The 16,931-nt window shown below is 42.1% G+C and overlaps 1 protein-coding gene across 2 annotated transcripts in view; it reads left to right on the forward strand.

Moving 5' to 3' along the window:
* The first annotated feature begins 206 nt into the window (after positions 1-206).
* Positions 207-16,931, forward strand: part of LOC103064904 (NACHT, LRR and PYD domains-containing protein 12-like) — a 52,593-nt gene continuing 35,868 nt past the window's right edge. The window contains exon 1 of one of the 2 annotated variants that reach the window (XM_088146169.1): positions 207-348. The gene's annotated coding sequence lies outside the window, so the exon portion shown is untranslated. The remainder of the gene's footprint in view (positions 349-16,931) is intronic. The other variant, XM_088146166.1, reaches the window with a different exon arrangement.

Raw genomic sequence — 16,931 nt, forward strand, 5'->3', positions numbered from 1 at the left:
GAGGCGTACTGCAAGTGCTAGTGAAGGCTCTGGAGAAGGGAGGGGAAGCAGAGCGTGTGTCAGTGTATGCTTGTAAAAGCTGAGGGGTGTGTGTGTGCACGCGTGTGACGGGAGGGGGAGATTTGTGAAGGAAATTCAAAAGGATCTCAGTCTGAAACTTCACAGAAGCAAACCACCTTTGCCCAGAATCAGCTCAGGCAGGAAGGGTGGGGCAGGAGGCAGTGGAACGACTGACGTTCCCTCGCAAATGAAACTAACTCTCCAGTCCAGTGGCAAAGAACTAAGTTCCCTCTCTTTGTGAAGCCAGCACCTGATTTAGTCTCCAGCCTCTTTTTTCACCATAAAAGAGTAAGTCTACTAACCATTTTAATTTGGGCTGACAGGCTTTTGTGTTGGCTGTTTGAATGATTGCTGTTTTTGTGAGGGAGATGATGCTTTACAAATATTTTAGGAAAGTGTTTTCAGCAACTTAATTTCCAGCTGAGAGTTCCCACTGCCTGGGAGATTGGAGGGGGGTGGGGGGTGGGAAGGGCCCCCTGGAGGCTCAGCTTCTTGGCTGGAACCCTCTCACCTTGGAATAGGTTGCCCAACATCAATATGGCTTTGATAGGTGTATATTTTCTGATTGTAAGCCACTTAGAATCTATGGGGTATGAATTTATTTGTACAGGTATTTATACAAATACTGTGTAAATAAATTCGGTAGGAAAGTAGGTAAATAAATACCTATGCTACATGTTGTATATGAATAAAATATAATATTCCCCAGCCGACTTACTATGAACAATATCTTAGTAGAGCCTGGCTCCTAACACTAATAGTATCTAATTACAAATCGATGGCTGTTTGGAAGTTCTGCAGTTGGTTTTTAGAAAACATCATTCACATCTTCTCATCGATTGAATGGGTAATATTAGACAGCAACAACATTATGATTTTTTATTGCTTCCTCTATTTTGACCCAGTTGGCCTATACAGTTTTGCCAAATTCTTTCACTTGGATTTCTGAGGAGGTGTCAATAGTTTTTCATGGTCAGCAGAACTTCTCCTCCCTTGCTCTTGGTCTTATTCCTTTTAAAGAAATTGTACCCTGGGCATGAGGTGGAAATGGCACTGGTTGCTCTTGTTGACAGCCTCGGAGGGGGACACTCTGTGACTACAAGACCACTGATCACGATGTCCTTTTCGACTACCTGTGAGGGTTGTGGATAAGGGGCACTGCTTTACAGCAGTTCTGTACCTTCCCAGTGGATGGTTTCAACTCGCGTTACTGGGGGAAGAGAGGCCAAGCCCTTGACGCTTTCAGGGGGTGGGGCCCCCACGCTCATTCCTCACATTTATTCTCTTTAATATTTACATAAAGCAGCTGGAAGGGATTGTCTGTCAGTTTGGGGTAAAGTCTTCTTAATATGCTGATGAGACCCAGCTCCACTCTGGGCCAAGCAAGACAGAGTTATAATTTGTGCAAAAGTCCTCAGGTACCAAGAAAGTTCAACCTTTCACCAAGAGAGCAGTTGCACAATCTGGAGTCTATCTGGATGTATGGCTTGTGCAAGAGCAGCAAATGGAGGCTGTGACCTTCAGCTGATTCCCCTGGTGTGAGCTTTCCTGAACCAGTAGGGGCTGATAAAAGGGACCTATCCCTTTCACATCTCCTGCTTAGTATTGTAATCCACTTTATATCAGTCTCCCTTGAATAGTACAGCTGGTGCAGAATTCAGACATCTGGAAGCTGCTTTAGGAAATCAGCTTGTATTTAAGGAGCTGTAGTGACTGCCATTAGGATTCTGAGCCCAATTCAAAGCGATGGTTATCATCACCAATAAAGCCATTTCTGGCTTAGGTCCTTGTTACTTTTGGGGTTCCAGATGGAATCTCCCCTCCCAATATATGCAAGTCAAGAGGAGAGCTCTGGGCTCTACCATCTGATAGGTTAGGAGGAAACCCTGTAGGTTGCAACCGCCTCACCTTGCAAAAACCTTGCCCTTCCAGCTTAGAATGACTCTGGGCAGCTTACAAAAATAAGTATATATAATGAGGACCATGAATTTTGGTTCATAATGGTTCACCGAGCAGTGTGATAAGCGGCATTACACTAACACTGCAATTCCTTCTGCAGTTTCTAAGCCTTTTGCTGAGGCAGCTACTTCAGTTTTTTACTTTCAGCTTCCACTAAATTCATTTGGAAGCCATCTTAATGATGTGTGCCATGCTTCAGCCAGACAGTTTTATGTCAGTACTTGTGAGATGGAAGCCATCTTGGGTCAGCAGTCCCTCAAGTCATGGTCCAAGCAACTAAATCTCTCCATGTCTTGAATTCTCAGTATCAGAGAATCCTCTCAGCTGCTGTGGGAGAAGGGTTTTGCTCTTAGCCAACACAATAAGGCATTAGCAGAAGGGGAATCTGCAGAAATGGCTACCCACTCCAATTGTGAGGTGTTCACAGACCTTGGCCAAGTGCCCCTCCAAAGGTGAACAGAATGGAGCAAAAAAGGCCCCTGAATCTTTTACAAAAGAAGAGACGTTAAGCAAACTCCCTAGAACAAAGCAATATTATTATATTCATATCCTGACTTTTCATTTCTACATACATTTAAGTTGGTCACTATGTGTGCATGTATGCATATGCATGTGTGTGTGTGTATATATATTCACAAAGTGTGAATCATAAGAATAAAAGCAACACAATTAAAATCAATCATTAAAATTGTTGAATCAATTGTTACTTAGATGAACACTGGAAGAGTTGGGACCAAAAGCTCCTTCATTTGCCATCCACAGTGTGAGAGCCCCACAGCAGAAAGGCCCTTCCCGTCTCTCAGAGAGTTCCAGTCTGTGGGGAGGCTGCCCCTGAACTGTGTTCAGAAATCTTACTTTCTCCTATGTTTTTATTTTTGTTTGGAGGAATGTCGAATATTAGTGTGAGATGAGGTGAAGTAGTAAAGGTTAATGACAGGAACACCACGTTCTGGGTGTGATTGTTTTTTTTTTCTGATCTGCGCTCAGTCGCTACCGACTCTGCAGTAACTGCTTGGACGAGTCCTTGCAGTTTTCAAGGCAAGGTGTTTCGGAAGTGGTTTGCCAGAGCCTCCTTCCTAGAGCAGAGCCCAGCTGGCGAGCGCAGGAGGCGGGGTTTCCGTTGCTTTGCGCCCTTTTCGAGCGAGCGCGGTTTCGCGCTTAGCGGCAACTGCTCCTGACTCCTTTTGATGTGCATTGGGACAAAGGGCTGTATAATTTTAAGATGAAACAAATCCATTTGTGCTAGAGGAAACCCCCTGGAAGTCAATGGATCTGCTTTTTGCTGTTTCTGCTTGAAGGAGGGATAGATGTAGATACATATGTTGGGTTTCTCTTCGTGAGGAAGGTTTGTCTGTATGTGAGAGAAGTCTTGGCATATGCAGACTGGGATGAATTACTCAATCTCCAGTAAGGTGGAGAAAGTGGGCATTGCACAGGATTTTTGCCTGGGTTTAATTCTTTTATTCAGTCTACTTTCCTTTTGGGGGCAGTCATAGTAATTTCAGATAAATAGAGTCTTCCGCTTTCCCACTTTGATGGCATTGTTCTACCAGTGTATCTCTCGTCTGCAAAATCTACAGCAGTTTTGGTCCTTGGGCAATAAAGGTGATTTTCTCACTGTCAAGAAGTGACCCCACTTGGAAGTGTATTGTAGTAGTTCTTGTGTAATTATCACTGATGATGTTGATTATTATGTGCCATGAAGTTGTGTTGACTATTAGCGACCACATAAATAGGTTTTCTCCATGACGAACTGCCCCTAACCTGGTCCTTCAAGTCTTCCAACCATCCATTGGCACTGTAACTGAGTCCATCCACCTTGCTGTTGCTGGTCCTCTTCTCATTCCTTCCACCTTTCCCAGCATTAGAGCCTTTTCCAGAAAGCAGGTCTTTCCATAACATCTCTGAAATTGGATAATTTGAACCTGGTCATTTGTACTTCGAGTGAGAACTCTGTGTTGATTTGTTCAATGATCCATTGGGTTTGTATCAATCCTTTGGCATGAGCAGATCACTGCCACAATCAACTTCTGTGGCAGGTTGGTGTCATTCAGTGGGCCATCCGAGAGATTTTATGGATCTGACTGGTTTCCGGTGGGTGATTGGCAAGTTTCCTGTTGGGTGCCTTGTTGAAGCTTGGAACAGAAAAGGGACAGAGGGGTTACATTTGCTTCCCCTTGAGTGGCTTTTTCCTGAACAGCAGTCCTAGACTGCTCCTTGGCAAACCAAATTGCTCTGGCAGATGAAGCATCAGAAGAGATGCCTGAAGTGGTGCTTGTGAAAAAATAAGGAGGGAATATAAACAGATACTGGTACAAGCTCAGGTTTGAACTTACATTGTGGTGGTAAAATGACAAAGTGTCCGTGCTTCTCTGCATACTTCATTTCTTCAGAAAGCCTTCTAGTGGAGTTCTGGGGAGGTATGGCGCACTGAAGACAGCACTGCGAAAGCAGAGCTGACAACTGTGGCCAAGACCAAGGAACCAATAAGTAGACTAGTTTCTTGGAACCTCTCTGGATATGGAGGATGCGGGAGATTGCCCACATGTGTTCCGGATGGCTGCTCCCCATGAAGAGACCGCAGGACAGTGGTTTTCTAGGGGTCTGAGTGCTGGAAGATGCCGGGATTAGCCATCTTGCTCGCAACCGCGGCACTGACTTTTAAAAGACACTAAGTTCTCAAATTTCACTTTCTAATCAAAATAACAATATACTATCAAGAAGAAGAAGAAAAAAACACTAAAAAGTGACAAAAATACAAGAAAATAAAAAAATTAGCATAGTCTATTATTATAACAGTAAATAATTACAAATCTATACAGGTAGTCCTCACCTAACAACCACAGTTGGGACCGGAATCTTGATCGTTAAGTGAAGTGGTCATTAAGCAAGCCACCCACGTGACTGATTCATTCAACAGCTCTAATCCTGCACACCCAGTTGCAGTTGTTAAGTGATCTCCTAGGTTGTTAAGTGGACGCAGCGAAAGAACTGTCTGCTAAAATCCTTCTGGCAGGCAGTTGTTTGAGAGTGAAATGGCTTCCTGCCAGATGGTTTCAGCTCTGCATGGAGCTGAAATCCTCCTGGCGGGCAGCCCTTTCACTTTCAACCATTCCTAAAGCCGACTGAAGTGTTTGCCCTCCAGTCTGTTGACGGAGGGGAAATCCTTTGTGGGACTGGAGGAACAAAATTCAAATTTTCAGGGTTTGAGCCCCATTCTGGCCCAACGCTGAGAGGTTTCCCCTCCGTCCATGGAGGGGAGAGGAAACTGCTCGGCGGTGTGCAGGAACATAGCTCAAACCTGAAAATTTGAGCTCCGTTTCTGCATACTTCTGAGAGGTTTACCTCCGATCCCATCATCTTGCAACTTTCCCTACATTGACTTTCTGGGGAAGCCAGCAGAGAAGACTGCAAATGGCAATCACGTGATCACTGGGCACTTGGCAACTGGTTGTAAATGTGAGCCAGTTGCCAAATGCCCAAAATGCAGCCATGTGACTGCAGGTGGGGGGGGCGTGGTGTGATGTTTTACGAGGCCATCGTAATTTCAAACTGTTGTTAAAGGAACAGTCATTAAGCGAGGACTACTTGTATATATTTATCTAATGCATATATTATTCAGATGCATATATATATTTCCAATACATTCATGTGACTATCATTTTTTTTTACCTACTGTATTTTGTATAAATCACTCCCATATTTCATTGTACTTGTCCGTACAAAGTCTACATCTATAGGCAATCTGCTCATGAGTGGCAAGAGCAATCACGTCTTCAATCCGTTGATTAATGGGGCCATATATTTATCTTTCCAATGCTGCAGTGTCAGTCTTTGGCCATAGTAAGGGCACAGAGAATCCATTTACATGGTCCAGATGTCAAATTCCACGTACTAGGTATATAGTTCAAAAGAATAGTATCCTCTGAGGATTTTAGCTTTTGTCACACAATCATATTCATAGAGTCCACTACTTCCTCCCAAAACTTACAGTAGGACATTGTAAAAACATATGGTTTATAGAGGCATCATTACATCTCCAACAAAATACTGTTTTTCACAATCTTTTTCTATACAAGTGTAGTGGAGTCCAATAAATTTTAAATATTATTTTTTGTTGTATAAGTCATAGTTTAAGCTCCATTGACATTCTCGCTATAGAAGTTATTGTCTAGGCAATATAGAAACCACTAATTCTTTATTCCACTCATCCCTTAATATCTCCATATCAAATTGATTTATTGATAAGAAACATCTGTAAAAGCTAATTGTAGGTTTTTTAGTTCTAAAGGCTTTAACAAGTTGTTCTATATCTCAGGCTCTCAGAAGCTGAAAATGCTACTGGTCCAAACAATGTTAAAAATGTTAGAGTTGTAGATTTTGCCACTGGGATGCATCTGATAGATGATATTTATCTCTTGACACAGCATATGTTAAAAATTCATCTTCATCATCTATCAGTTGGTCCAAAGTCAATATCCCTGCTTCCATCCGATTTTTCTATATCGCCATCTTTTTCCCAATTTTTAATGTTCTGTTTCCCCACAGAGTCAATTTAGCATGAGAAAAAGGATTGAATCTTTTTTTTTATTAGACATTACATTCCATAGCTTTCTTACTGACAATCATTTCCAAAGATATAAAAGTTCTGTTGTATTTAGCTCCTAATACTGTCCATCCAACCAAAGGTGCTATATATGTGTGGAATCAAAACGCAGGACACAAATGCAGAATAATCAAGGCTTCACTGCAGTGTTTATTGAGCAGTACGTACTGGAGGGGGACCCCACCAGAGGTTAGTGGGAGGCACTCCCCTATAGGCAAAATGGATGCTCTGATATTTATGCAGTTCTATAAGAAGGGGAAGGGAAAAAGAACTCACACACATACATATTCATATGATGATACCTAAATAAGCAATAGTTCTCAAGTTACTCTCTGCCCCTCTGTTATCTGTTAACTGCTAGTAAAACAACAGTGTCACAGAGAAGAAGAAACAAATTAGTTCAAGGTGCCAAATGCCAGGAAGAAGGCATCCTCCCTCAGGGCAGATGCCTAGATTGCTATGGGGATGTTTGTTGTAAGGAGTTTACAACTGGCCTGGTTCACATCAGCTTCAAGGATGCTTCCACATTCCTTTCACGATCCCATTCCAATTCCAAGGCGATCCCATTCCTCGGAGGGCCCTAAAAATTTGTCTTTTTCACCCAAAGGTTCACCCAAAGATATATTTTTCTCACATATGTATACTCCAATGTTGCATCACTTGGAAATCCTAAACCTCATTGATAGAAAACTAGAGGAATTATGGAACGAACTTCAAGACATTGTTCAGGATGAGTTTGAAAACAGACTGCCAAAACTGAAGAAACGGAAGAAAGCAAACTGGATGTCAGAACATACTGTGGAAACTTCCAAGAAGAGAAGAGAAGCCAATGCCAAGAAAGACAAAAATCTCAGGAAGGAACTTAACAAAAAGTTTCAGAGAGCTGTTAGAAGAGACAAAAAGCAGTATTGCAACAACATCTGTAAAGACATTGAAGATAGAAACAGAGATGGAAAAACAAGGAAAGTCTCTCAAAAGATCTCTGAACTCAGGAGGTTTCATCCTTGAATTGGCATGCTAAAGGATATCAATGGGCAGATAGGAACTGATTCAAAAGAGATCAAACGAAGATGGAAGGAGTACATTGAAACACTATACAGTAGAGATGTCAACATCCAAGATAACTTAGAAGATATTCTCTACTCACAAGAACATCTGGTGCTAGAAGATTAGGTTAGATCAGCACTCCGGTCATTACCTGGTATTTGAGAAAGCCAAAGAATACAAAAAAGAAGTTACTACATGCATCATTGATTATAGAAAAATGGGAATCCCTAAGCATCTCATTGACTTCATGAGAAATATATATACAAGTCAATGGAGAAGCTGGCAGGGAAAGTCACAAGTTGCTGGGGTAAGTCTTCTGTGCCTGCACATCCTCCCCAACCCCTCTGCACTCAGGCCACACCAGCCACTTGCACACCCCTGTGTGCCCTCCCGACTCATGCAGCTCCTCTCACTAACCCCTGTGCACCCCCACACACACTTCTTGACTCGCATGGCACCTCTCGCGCATCTCCTCACATGCTCCCTGCACCCCCATATACCCCCTTGTCCACTTACTCATTCCTGCTTACTGGCCTGGGACTTGTAACTTCTTGCTGGCTTCCCTGCTGAAGCTGGCAGGAAGTTGCCTCACCTAATGACCATGGGATTCAGTTAACAATGGCAAGTGGGGCTGCAGAGGTTGCTGTCATTAAGCAATGCTGTTGCACTTTACGACCACACCATTAAGCAATGGAAATTCCAGTCCCAATTTCCATCATAAGTCAAGGACTACCTGTAATTTGAACTGGACTTTTTGATAAAGATTTTTGAATATATGGACTTTGGGGAGAATTTTATTACATGGGTGAAATTGATATATACTATGCAAGTGGCAAAATTATTCTGAATGGGGAACTGACTAAAGCCTATCAAATACAGAAAGGAACGAGGCAAGAATGCCCACTTTCACCATTGTTATTCGTTTTGGCCCTTGAACTTCTGAACAGAAATATAAGACAAGACAAGAGAAGAGTTGGAGTGAATGTTAAAAAATAAATATATAAATTAAGGGCATTTGCTGGGGATTTGGTTTTAATTCTGGAAAATCCTATAGAAGGAATAGATATATTAATGGAAAAAATAAAGGAATTAGCTGGGTTTCAAATTAATAAGGAAAAAAGAAAGAAGTTGACAAAGAATATGAGGATGGAAGATCAAAAAGTAAAAACATTTTTGTCTATAAAGTAAAAACAATTTTGCCTGTAAAAACAAGGTTTCAGGCTGAGAAGGGTAATATTATGACTAATATGAATTGCATGTTGTTTCAAAATAATTATGCTAAGGTATGGAATGAAATTAAGAACGATCTTAGCTATCTTCTTCAGGACTCAAATCCAGCCATTACTCGTGTAGTAGCTAAATTTTGTGCTGCTGCAATGATAATAAGGCAAAACTGGTTAAAGAAGTAAGGATTTTTGTTTATATTTTTACCTCCACTAATACTTTGTTTAGCTATCCTTTAATAATTTTTAGAGGATATATATTTCACACCATAGTTTTAATATATTGGAACTATTAATGTTTAGGTAAATAAATATGTAATTATTATAATAGGGATCTATAGATTATACTATAATTGTTCTATTTCACATAAATAATTGTTCTATTTTATAGCTGTTTATATAAAATTGTATTCATTTGATTTAGTCTGATTCTTTCTGTTACCTTTTATTCTGATCTTTATTAATTTTATGTGGCTGGTCATTGACCGAATAAATATTACTTACTTAATTTTTGCTGGCACCTAGATTGGAAAACACGTTGTTTATTGGATTTGTCTAAACACTGGAACTTTGGGTTACGAACGCTTCTGTTAACAAATTTTTTGGGTTACGACCAGCTCCGGCCGCAAAATTTTGCTTCTGTTTGCGAACTTCGCCTCGGGGTACGAACAGGATACGCGGCCATTTTCCCTCCCGTGACACGGTCCACGGCCATTTTCCCGCCTGTGACACATGGTCCGCGGCCATTTTCCCGCCCCGACACGTGGTCCGCGGCCATTTTCCGCCCCTGACACGTGGTCCACGGCCATTTTCCGCCCCTGACACGTGCTCCGCGGTCATTTTCCGCCCCTGACACGTGGTCGTAGGGAGGGGGACTCTCCCTCCAAGCAATAGCCGCCTCCCTGTCCTCCACGCCAGAACGGATTAACGGTAATTACATTGAACCTTATGGGAAAATTTGCTTCGGGTTGCGACCAATTCGGGTCGCGACCAGAGTCGCGGAACGAATTAAGTTTGTAAACCGAGGTACCACTGTATTAAAAGTTGAGTTATGAGATGAAGAGTTTTACATCTGTTAATTGTTAACTAAGAGGAGGTGAAGAGATAGTGATTTTTTTTAAAAAAATATAATTTTTATTAAAGCTTTTAAACAAGAAACTAAAAACTAACACAAACTAATATACAGTAAGGAAGAAGAAGAAGAAGAAAAGAAAGAAATCAAAGAAAAAGCAAAAACTGCAAGAAAAGAAAAAAGTTAAGAAAAAATATAAAGAAATGGCATCCAATATTCTTCACAGCAGTTATAAGTAAAATATATTTCAACCTCTCTCTCTAATGGTTCATCATATTACTCTTCTTTCCATAATTTCTCTTGTCTAATCATCAAAACCATAAATCACAAGTTCATTTTTTTTTCATTTTTACACAAGAAGTCTATAACAGGTTTCCAGTCACCAATAAATGTAGATAGTGTCTTTTACCTGGTCAAAGAAGTCAATTTATCCATTTCAGCAAAATCTATCAACTTCACCAACCATTCCTCCACAAAGGGTAGTGTCGAATCTTTCCATCTTTGTGCATATAACAATCTCGCTGCAGTAATCATATACTGAAATCATCTTCCATGGCTTCCTTCTTCCATTTCCTTCTTAGCTGTTGCAGTCATCTTTGTGCCAAATTCTTCAAGCATTTTCTGCAATAATCCTAATGAAATAGCGTGACTGGTAATTTGTTCTAATGAACCCCTGCATTCTTGCCCCAATTTGGCAGATTTCCTTGTGGTTGCCATGGTGAGAAAGTGAAAGTATGTCCATAACTGCGGGAGAAGTAAAAGGCAAGCTTCTTCTTCTTCTTCTTCTTTTCCCCCGTTTTGCTTTTTTCTGTCTTTAATACTTTAGTCCCAACTGGCGCTCCATAGTGAGAGTCATACAGTCTAGCTCATGTTACTGTTATCTTCTTGTTTTATAAAATCCACCAATTACTACTGTCCTTAAAAATAAACAAACAGCATTCCCATGAAGGTCTGGTCTGTTAGTTTAATTAATTTTACAATTTTTAAAGGCACTTTCATCAGAAAAAAATATTTATTCTATCTTTTTTTAAATCACTGTCCTCTTTGTCCGTTTGAAGCTTTCTTATTTCACAGTCTTATTAAGCTTTATGCTTTTAAATTAAAACCCTTGAAGATAAAGTTTTCTTTTTTTCTCTTCTTAATTTCAAAAAGAGAGTTTTTGGATCTTCACTTCTGTTAGGAATATCTCTCTTATGTTGTAAAGCAATTAAATTGTAAAGTGATTAAGAAGGTGAGGCTTTTGCCAGTCCAATGTCCATAAAGGCTGCACAGTGATTTAGGGCGCTTTGTAAATCCCGGCTTCCAAACTGCTCAACCCACAATTGGTCACAAGAAACTAAATTCCTGCAGTTTTCTCATGCGGAGCAGCTCTTCCAGAGCACCAATGGTTCATCCCCCAATTTCTCCTTCCTCCGGAGAAATTCCTGTCAGCCAGAACCGTCTCCTGGCTGAAAATGCCACCGCTGGGCTGGCCCTGCTTGCAAAGCCACTCACAAAGACGACTAACTGGCCGTAATGCCTCACCCGGAAGCTGATAGTGAAACTGTTTATACTTCTTGTGATGAGGGTGGAAAGTTGTTTTCTTAGCCTTTTTTCTTTTTCTTTCTATTTTTTCTTTCTATTTTACTTTCTTGCCATTTTTATTCTCTTTTTCTATTTTTTTCTCCTTAGTTTGTGTTACAGGTAGTCCTTGCTATCTGAACACAATTGGGACCGGAATTTAGGTTGCTAAGCGATGTGGTTACTAGCAAATTATCACATGACCGCTTTGCTTAGCAACTGCAATCCCAGCACTCCCAGCTACCATCATTTAGCAAGAATTGCAGGTCGTTAAGTGGACAGAGTCCCAGGTAAGGAGTGCAGTGATGCCTCAGAGGTTGGGGGAGGCCCGGTGCAGGCCATGCGCAAGTTCAGGGGGTGCTGCAGTGTGGCACAAAGCCGCAGCCGCCCCTGGAGGCCTCAGCTGCCCCTGCAGCGCTTATGACTGCAGGGGCGCTGCAGCGCCTCCCCCCCATCTATGCCCTTTTGCCTGCCCTGCACAGTGGCACTCAGGAGCAGCAGCGCTGGGGCCGGGGCTGAAGTAGAGGCCCGAGGCCTTCAGCAGTTTCAGCCAGCCGCCGCTGCCCTCCGGCCTTGACTTCAGCCCCAGCACTGCCACTGGCACTGAGAAATGCCGCCTCATGACTCATGCCACTGGCCTGAGATTGTTGAAGGTCTCGGGCCTTTACTTGAGCCCTGGTGCTCCCACCGCTGAGTGCCACTGTACAGGGCGGCCAAAAGGACATAGATGGGGGGGGGAGATAGGCGAGTAGGGTGAGTTGCAGTGCCCCAGCAGTGGTAAGTGTGGATGAGCTGCCAAGCACCCAAATTTTGATTACATGACCGTGGGGGGTACTACAACGGCCATTCCTTCCGGCACAAGTTGTAAGTCCATTTTTTTGGTGCTGTAAGGTTCACAGCTACCCAGAAAACTTGAAATCAATCAACAGCACAAAACAAAAGACTTCAAGCAGGGACTTCTCTAAGCAGCGTTTTATTTGGCCAAGCAAAAGTCTGGGTGCTCACACCATGCACCAAGAGAGAGCAGGGTGGCACGCCCTCAGAGACAAAAACACAGCCTTTTATAGTATTCTTAAAAGGGCAGAACTAATTAACATTATGATGAAGATGAGGTTTTTTCTCATGCCCTTATATGGTTTGGTTCTCTTTTTCTGGTCAGTCACCTACTAAACATTCCTGACATTCCTTTCCCCCTGACCTCTCCTCAGCAGGTATCAATTTACACAAAGCCCGCTTCTCAACCTTCTGGCTATCATTTTACACGAGGCCCCTTTTCTCAACATTTTACACATACACCTTTTTCTTAATAATCATGTAATCCTTCATTCAATAGTTATTCAGTTTACACATAACCCTTCATTTCCTCCCTTTTAATTTGCCTAGGATGCTTCCTAGGGGTCAAAAGGGTCTCTGGGGAGTCCGGTTGGACGGAAAACATTTCTGGGACCCTGTGGTCTCATGGCCAGGTACACGTTCCCCTTCTTCTGTATCACTCCTTCTACAGTACTCTGTACTATACTCCTAATTAGGGGAATCAGGCACCGGAGGCATATAAGGCCCAAGAATATAAGTGCACTCACCATTAGGGCTTGCTTCCAGTTATTAAATATTCCTCAGAGCACTCCTTTGGAATCCAAGACTCCTGTCCAAGTCCGCACGGGTACGCGTACCAGTTTTCTCAGATCTGCTGCCAGGAGTCAGTGATTCATTGTCTTATTTCAGAAACTTTCTCTTTTAGTTCCCTGACTACATGCCGAACCACTCCAGATTTGTTGACACAGAAGCAGCACTCTTCCCCAAGGGAGAGGCATAGACCTCCTTTCTCAGCTGTGAGAAGGTCCAATCTTCTCCTGTTCTGGAGAACTATGGCTGCTACTGAATCTAGTTGGTTCTGCAGTTCCCCCAGACTCTGTGCTATTTGGTCCAGACCACTCTGGAAATCTCGTGACAATGTCTGAATTTTCAATACCAATACCAGTGACTATTCTGCTGCCTAAGTGGTTAGCCCCTGTTAGGCTTTAGTTACTGTCCCATCAGGGGCGGTTGCTGGTTGTAATAAATGTAGTTTATCCAGTCCACATTCTTATTTATGGTTACCCACCAAAACAAGAATGATTCAAATCCTGCAGCTATTTGATTCCTAGCCTTGAACTCATCAGGAACTCCCCTGGGTACCCCTATAGCATCAATAGAAATTCTGTCATCAAAAGATGTTGCTAGAGCATCTCTTCTTTAACTCCCTTTCTAGCTACTGTTTCCTTTTTAAATGCCAGGGTAAATGGAATAGCCAATTATACAATTGCACAGGTGCCTGTCCAGAAGGGAGGAAGTCTGGATCTTAAATTTCTTCTCCACAATACCACCATAAATCAGCCCTGGGAATTTTCAGGTTAGAGTAATTCCCATATTCACCAATTATTTTACTTACATTCAGAACATCAGTGCATGTTTCTAATTCTGCTACAGCTGTGGTGAATACTACACCCTGCCTGGTAAGGCATGCCGTGTGGTTCCCATACGCTGCAGAGAATGAGGGTGGCATTTTCCTCTTAAATTCTGTTTCCATCCCAAGGGAAAGGGGACCACTTGGGCTACAGATTTACCAGAGACACATGCATAGCAATTGCTCTTGTTTAAGCTTTTTACTGTATATTTGACCCATTCTACCCAGACATTTGCATCTCCATACTCTGTCTCTATTTCAGTAGTTTGTTGCAGATCAGTTACCTCAATTATTTTTACTCCTACTGGATCACTAGTTAATCTTACCTTAGATCTTGGGTCTGGTTGTCCAACTGTCTGCCTCTGTTCTATGATTATCTGGAAACAACAACCTTGCACTAGTGTTGTCCTGTGTAACCTTAAGGACATCCATACTTCCATCCCAAAAAGTGTGCCATTAGATTTAGTAGGCCTTTCAGGGTCTAACATGAAAGATATTATCACAGGGTTACACTCATATTTCTCACACCAGGGACTGGCAGGCTTTCTATAAAGCTTTGCAGTTAGTCCCCCCTTCCCGGGTCATATGTGGAATTGGTTTCCCATGGACAACCTAATTTATCTTCCACAACACACAGAATCTTATCTGAGGTTCTGAGCTCTCTGTGAGTAATAAGACCCCCTTCAAGACCAGTACACTCTAGTACTTTGCAAGCATCAAATTGAATTACCTGGGGGTTACTGGTTTCCTATATCTGCACTTAATCTTTATCCCTTCATTCCCCTTCTTACCCTGAGTTTGACTCAACATCAGGCTCAGAGGAAGTATCAAATAATTCCACATTTTCACAATTCTCATTTTTCTCCCCAATGATAGTATTTAAATCTATATTATCACACTCCCCTTGGTACACTCAACATGTACCACACAACAATCCACAGAATGAGCACAACAACAATTAGTTATACACTTACAATCACAAAATACACATTCTTACACATTGGTCGTTTCCACACGATCTGTTTCCTCTTTCACTTCTTCCCCACAGAAGAACTGACGTTGCACACAGAAAACCACAATCAACCCGATAATGACTAATAGTACAAAACCCCATCCCCAGGACACCATACTCCAGCATGACTTTATTTTCTCTGGAACGTAAGGTCCATCGGGTCCTCTTAAGGTTTGGATTGCCCACTCAGGTTTTGGCTCTTCCACTGGGCCCTTGACTCTGGTGCAGTGGGTCCACCCTTTTTCTTTTGTCCTTACAGATGTCTCAGTGGTTAGGAGCACTTGGAACGGCCTCCCCACTCTGGTTGCAGCGTGGACTCTTTCCAGGACTTGATCAGGACCCAGTCTCCTGGTTGGATATTGTGGACTGCAAATTCTAAGGGTGGTGTTTGTGCTAGAAGACCTTTATTTCTGAGAAAAGATAAAGAGGACAACCCCAGTATATATTCCAACACAACCATATTTCTTAAGCATTAGATCATCCATTGCTTGTGCCCCCCACCCTTTGGCTTCCTTGATGTAACATTGCCATTAATTCTCTCATAATTTGTTTATTTACCATTTCTCTTCCATCTAGGAGAACCCATTTCCCCATTAACAATTGCATATAAACAATCATGTTCAAGATCTTGGTTCTCTGTTTCTCCTCTCCACAGGAAGGTGGCTGGATTGAGGCAGGAATCAGTCATCAGAATCGCCTCATATTTCAGAATCCTTGAATCTGTAAGCCACCTGCCTGCCCTTTGAGTTAGAATTGTTCTAACTGACCTGGTGGGGGTGCTTACCACCAATGCACCTCCAAAAGTTAACTTTCTGCTTTAAAATAGGCCCCTGGTTGTCACTTACCTCTCCATTTTTGAGCTACGACTCCTAAAGCTGTTCCTCTGTTCACCATGGCAAACAGATGGAAGGGCTTGTTTAGGGACGATAAAGCCAACACGAGGGTAGTAATCAAACTTTGTTTTAATTTATGCACCAATTCTTCCTCCTGAGGTCCCGCCTTTAAATTTTTCAAGGGTTCTTGGTGGGACCTTAAGAAACTCCTGACTCCCCTATTCACCATCCCCAGATGTCATCAGGGGAATGACTCTCTCTCCCCTCTGTGAGACTGTTAGGCACTCGCCTTTGCTTATTTGTTTACCCAAGTTCAGAGAACCAAATAGAACTTGAGATTCCTTGAAAGTAAACAGATATATTTTGGCCAAGACACATCTGGGTGAACCCAATCAACATAGTGGCAATGAATGCTGATTGAATCACACCTTCCAAAAGCAAACATCAGGAATTTATAGACAGTTACAAATGCATTCAGATAGTACATCCCCTCATGCCCATACAAGGGATTTTTGGGATGGTCTAAGGAGGAGTAAAGGTGGGTCCTAAAGAGGTGAATCTAAGTTTAACTTTTTTCTTCTGGTTACCAAGGAAACACCCCATGTCGGTCCTTATCTCTTCTTTGGAATTTGAAACTTCTTCTGCCACTTTTCTTTGCCTGGTACCAGCCTGTAATGAGCTAATTTATGGCTTCAAAGGCAGTCAGGCATCTGGCTAATTGCTTCTAAAGGAAATGGGGTGGGGAATGCTGTGCTCTTTGTAAAGCAAGTTAACCCTTTATAAGTAAGATAGAGTGCACTGTTACATGTATGTTTATACATTATGTGAAATATATAGAGAGAGTATAAAATTGTGTATTAAAATAATGCCCTTCAAGATTAGGCTGAAGCTGCCATAGCCTAAAAATGAATCAGGCACTTAAGCAGAGAGGAAAAAGCTAAGAAACATATCTGTAAGATCCCTTCAGGGAGTTAAAGAAGGAAGCAAGTCATTAAGGAAACAAAGGACCTGAACCAGACAAAAGAAGTTGGCCCTGAGCACATGGAAACCCTCACCCCAATCCCGTCAACTTGTAAATCAACCCAGCAAGGACCTTTGGGGATAAAACGGGTCCCA

This window comes from Python bivittatus, unplaced genomic scaffold (genome assembly GCF_059951505.1).
Source record: "Python bivittatus isolate LINGU-HERP-01145 unplaced genomic scaffold, Pbiv_v1 ctg000480_np1212, whole genome shotgun sequence".
Lineage (NCBI taxonomy): Eukaryota > Metazoa > Chordata > Lepidosauria > Squamata > Pythonidae > Python > Python bivittatus.